Source organism: Phocoena sinus, chromosome 19, assembly GCF_008692025.1.
Source record: "Phocoena sinus isolate mPhoSin1 chromosome 19, mPhoSin1.pri, whole genome shotgun sequence".
Classification (NCBI taxonomy): Eukaryota; Metazoa; Chordata; class Mammalia; order Artiodactyla; family Phocoenidae; genus Phocoena; species Phocoena sinus.
In genome coordinates, this window is record NC_045781.1 from 18,290,707 (window position 1) to 18,296,247 (window position 5,541).

Below are 5,541 nucleotides of genomic sequence, written 5' to 3' on the forward strand. Positions count from 1 at the left end.
GATTTCCCTTTAATTAAAGAAGGGCATTTTTGCTGGGTATAAAATTTTGGGTTAGGCAGCCTTTTTTTCAGCACTTGAAGAACATTGTGTCACTTCCACTGGCCTCCATAGTGTCTGATGAGAAATCTACTATTATTCTCATTGCTTTCCCCCAGTATTAACATATCATTTTTCTCTGGCTGCTTTCAAGATTTTGTCTTTGTCTTTCGCTTTCAGAAGTTTATTTATGGTGTGTCTTGTATGGCTTTTTCTGTATATATACTCTTTGGGTAAAATTAGCTCCTAGAATCTGAAGGTTTATGTCTTTTGTCAAACCTGGGAAGTTTTCAACCACTCTTTCTTTGAATCCTTTTTTTTTTTGTAATGAAAAAAATTTTTAGTTGTCTGTTGCCTTTAATTAACATCTAAATAGATACCATATTCTTCTATAATTACAATATGGAAATGTCTATGAATAAAATAGATAAATTTTTTGTCATATGCCTAGGAAAGAATGGTGGCAATAAGATTCATCCAAGGTTTCAGCAGCAATATCTATGTAGCCAGGGTGTGGTCAGTGTTTGGGGACAGAGGTAAATATCCACAATCCGTGCATATATTTGATCTTTTCTTTTAGTGTCTGATTTACCATCTGGTGCTGCTGGACAGTTCTCTTCTCCTTAAATTCTTCCAATTTGATTTGAATTTCATACATTGTCCTACAGTCTCCTGAAATGTCAGTGACTTTGATATCTGTAGCTCGAGGAAACTTTTCTTTGAGAATTTGGGTCACTTTGATCTCCCCCCTCAGTCTGCAAGGCAAACATTCACTGGGCACAGTGGAGAAGAGGAAGCCGGCAGGTTCCACAGAGCAGAGGTGCTGCCAAGGCTGAGCTCCATGCTGCCATGCCCGGCTGATGTGGCCTGCCGTCTTAGGTCGCCGTGTCGTTCTTGAATACTTTTCAGTCCTGTCCTCTTTCTCCTCTCCTTCCAGGACTCTGGTGAAATGAATGTTAGGTCTTTTGTTATAATCCCACAGGACCCTGAGGCTCTACTAGTTTTTCAGTCCATTTTTCTCTCTATTGTTCAGATTGGGTAATGCCTATTGTCCTTTCTTCCAGTGCACTAATTATTTCCTCTTTCTTCTACATTCTGCTCTTAAGCCCAACTACTGAGTTTGTTTTTTTGGTACTGTATTTTTCAGTTCTAAAATTGCCCTTTGGTTCTTCTTTATATCTTCTGTTTCTCTGTTGAGATTCTTTCTTCCCCTCATTTATTTCAAATGGGCTTGTAATTGCTAATTGAAGCATTTAAAAAGTGATGAGTCCTTTAAAATCTTTGTCAGATAATTCTAACATTTTTTTCATATTGTTGTTGGCATCTGATTGTCCTTTTTTTTTTTTCTGCGGTATGTGGGTTTCTCACTGTTGTGGCCTCTCCCATTGCAGAGCACAGGCTCCGGAGGCGCAGGCTCAGCAGCCATGGCTCACGGGCCCAGCCGCTCCGCGGAATGTGGGATCTTCCCGGACCGGGGCACGAACCCGTGTTCCCTGCATCGGCAGGCGGACTCTCAACCACTGTGCCACCAGGGAAGCCCCTGATTGTCTTTTTAAATTCAGTTTGAGACCTTTCTTTTTTGTGGTATGATGATGACTTTTTATTGAAACCTGGGAATTTGCATTATCTTAGGAGATTCTGGCTCTTACTTAAACCTTTTGTTTTAGATGGTTTTCTCTGCCACTGCTCTAGTAGGGGAGGGAGGATGCTGCCCATTAGTTTTGAGTTCACATATTTTGCAGTTCTGTTTGGTGCATACACATTTAGGGTTGATATATCTTCTTGGTGAATCAACATTTTTATTATGATATAATGTCTCTGTCTCTGATAATTTTCTTTGCTCTGAAGTCTATTTTATCTGATATAGTCTACCTCCAAGTTCCCCACTCTGTTGCCTTTGGAGGGAATAGGATCCTTACTACTTTTGGGTGTGGGTAGGAAAACTGGCTCCCCATGTGGGCACCACTGATACAGCGATGACTTGGCCTTGTTTGCTGGGCGATGATGAAAGTCTTGATTCTCCACTAGGCCTTCTTTGACTCCATCAAGAATGGGAGGGATGTTTTTGTTACTGGCAAACGAGAGGTGAAGTTCAGGCTCCCCACAGTTTCCACTGACACTGTTGGGAGAGGGAGCCCAGTGGGGATGAAGATCATGTTTCCATACCTGTCCTTCTCTGACATTACCTCAGTGGGGGCTCTGGGGTTCCTTGTTATAGCCTCTTGAGGATGGAAGTCTAGACTCCCCCATTTGGTCTTTGTGGGTATGGGTATGAGTGGGACCAGAATTTTTTGTTTTCTTTTCTTCTAGTGTTTGGGTGGAGTCGACTGGTTATTGTATAAAAGTATTTGGTCTTACTAAGCTGCCCCTTTCTTTGTCCTTTGACTAGAGAGATCAGGCTTTTGTTGGGGCTTTTGTTTTGTGTCTGTGCCTGTTGTAGCTTCCAGATTTTTGACTTCTTCTCTTCCAAGTCTAACATATATGAAGCAAAAGGAAAACCAAGGGAACTGACTACATTTCTTGGGTCTTGAGGTCCTAACCCAGTCTGCCTCTGGGACCAGTGAGCAGCCTCCCTTCTCTGATCACTTCACCCCTGTGGTTTGTTCTCTGTCATTTGGCACATGGCCTTTGGTGCTCATTCATTTATTCATTTACTCTTTCATTCAACAAAACTGGCTCTGTGCCTGTTCCTGCAGATATGGTGACTAAAAGATCTTAAGTTATAGTTAGTGGAAGAGACAGTAATCACAGTGTTTGAGTAGACCCTATAATTTCCCCTGGCTGGCCTTGCCTTGTCCTGGAGGAGGAGGTTCTAGGGGACAGGGTCTGGGCCTTGCTTCTCCTGCCCAGGATGAGATGGGGCTCCTGGTCACAGTCCCAGTGGGAGACAACTGGAGGTTTGGCCCCATCAGGACACACTTACTCATGTACTGAGCGTCTGCCACTGGGCACACAGTGTGCCCAGTGTGAGCCCACACTGGGCAGGGATGTGAGATGAGAGAGGTGAGGCCAACTCCTGGCAGCTCCAGGCCTGGGCAGGGCTGGGACAAGGCTGTGGAAACAGTTAATGCCTTGAAAGCTCACACTCGAATGGAAGATGCGGGTGCTAGTGGTGGTGGGGGATCAGGATATGGCTTCCTCAAGAAGGAGGCTTCTGAGGGCTTCCCTGGTGGCGCAGTGGTTGAGAGTCCGCCTGCCGAGGCAGGGGACACGGGTTCGTGCCCCAGTCCGGGAAGATCCCACATGCTGTGGAGCGGCTGGGCCCGTGAGCCATGGCCGCTGAGCCCGTGCATCTGGAGCCTGTGCTCCGCAGCGGGAGAGGCCACAACAGTGAGAGGCCCTGGTGAAATGAATGTTAGGTCTTTTTGCTTACCGCCAAAACAAAAAACAAAAAAAAAACAAAGAAGGAGGCTTCTGAGCTGGACCTGGGCAATGATTGAAAAAAGTGCTGGTAGAAAGGCAGCCTAGGAGTGGGCTCTATTCCCTGCTCCCATCAGGTGAAGCAGCTGGAAAAGGGACCTGGGGGACCCAGGTTCCCACCAGAGCCACCGCCCTAAGGCTTTCCCTCCCCTCCCCATGGACATTGTCTTCTTCCTGCCATGACACCCTGATCTTTCCCCCTCCCCTGCGGGCACTGCTCTCCTGCCCACGATGCCCGTCTGGGCCCTCCATTGTCTTGGGAAGATGTGTGCTCACCCGGGTGGGTTATTATTAGCCTGCGATGAAGTGAAAGGCCCTGAATGGGAGATGCTGAGCTCCTGCCTGACACCATGGCCGAGGCAAGAAGGAAATGATTCATTATGGCTACAAGGCGTGCTCTAATTTCATATAACGAAATAAATGACAGTCGTATTTTGGGCGCCACCACGCGCAGATAGCATTGTTCCCTGACTGCCTCTCACCCGGGCTGCAAGGGGAATTAGAGCAGCCTTTGTGCAGAGAGATGAGGGGCTGGGGGTGCTTGAGGGGTGGCAGGTGCCGTGGCCCTGGGAGGATGAGTGAAGTCACTGCTCAGTGGCTGGGGTGGCTGGGGACAGGGGTTCCAAGACCTCCCCCACAATCAAGGGGCCCTGGCCTGCTGATCCCACTTCTGCTTCCTGTGCACCACATACCCCACCTTCTATCCTCATGGCTCCTCCAGACCCTGCCTATCTGTCCAATTCATTCCCAGCTCTGGGTCCCCTCCTCCAGGAAGCCCACAGCGAGCTCTGCTTTTCCAACGCTGTGTCTATGCATACTTTCTCCCCGTCTTCAGGCTTCTGGGCTCCTTACACAACCACACAAAAAACAGCTTTAGATGAGGCTTCTGGATGTGATGGCGGCCCCCAGTTCAGAGTAAATGTACCTTCACCTTCTGGGGTAGGGAATTCCCTCAAGAGCTGAGCCCCTTAGCAGGGCAGCTGTCACGGTGTGCTCCCTTCAGGGCGGGACTGGCTGCATGATTTGTGGGGACCAGGGTCAGATGAAAATTCAGGGCCCCTTGTTAACAAAATTAAGAATTTCAAGACACAGCTGCAGATTCTCAAACCCAGTGCAGAGCCCTTCTGAGTGAGGGACTCTGTGCATTGCACAGGTGGCAGCCTCTGTCCATGGCTAGAGAGAAGAGACCCAAAGTTGGAGCCTGGGGTCCCCGTGGTTACAGCACTGGTCCTCTTCTACCTCAGCTGTGGCCAGGACAGCTTGACGGGGCGCGGGGAAGGCCACTGGTTCAGCCAGGATGCAGGCACCTTCGACAGGCGTCCAGAAGTGGTGACAGAATCTTATTTCCCCAATGTGTTTCATTTGTGGTCTGGAACCTAAGATAAAAATAATAGAAGAAGAGGATAACATTCAAGGGCAATTTCATCTCTGGGCGTCTCACCAGGAGAGGAAGCCTCAGGATCGCTGGACCAAGGAATTCTTTTTCCTGCCATATTTGCACACAAAATGGTCTCGTTTAAAAACACACGCGAAGAGTCATGTCAATCATAGACACTTGGAAATAGGTGCTGCCTTGACAGGGAAACAGAACTTTTTCGTGGAATTTAATTCGTTCAAATACCTTTTTCAACTGGGTTGACAGCGGGGCCATGGAGAGGGGAACTCACATCCTCCTCCAGCTCCCGCTGCGTGTGGATGGGCCCCTCCATCCGCCCCCCAGCACCCCTGCAGAGCTCACTGTGTAGAGTGTGCCAGCAGTGAGCCGCGTGAGCTGGACAAGGTCCTCTCTCCCTGGTCTCTCTATTGTTCTCCAAGATCAAGTCTCACAGACCAGAAGAGGGGTTCTGGGCATGCCAGTTCCCAGGAGGGTAGATCCCTGAGTCAGGGCCTGCACTGGATCCCTTACTAGTTGGCTTTCTCTGGGGACTACAGAGGTTGCAAACAGAGGGTCCATGGGCTGTCTTCAGGTCGAGGTAGTTCCCTCCTTCCTTCCTTTCTTCCTTTCTTTCTTTCTTTCTTTTCCTTCTCTTCTTTCTCTTCTTTTCTTCTTTCCTTTCTTTCTTTCTTTCTTTCTTTCTTTCTTTC

At 48.1% G+C, this 5,541-nt stretch overlaps 1 pseudogene; it reads right to left on the reverse strand.

Moving 5' to 3' along the window:
* Positions 1-553: 553 nt before the first annotated feature.
* LOC116743410 lies at positions 554-887 on the reverse strand (annotated as a pseudogene).
* Positions 888-5,541: the final 4,654 nt, after the last annotated feature.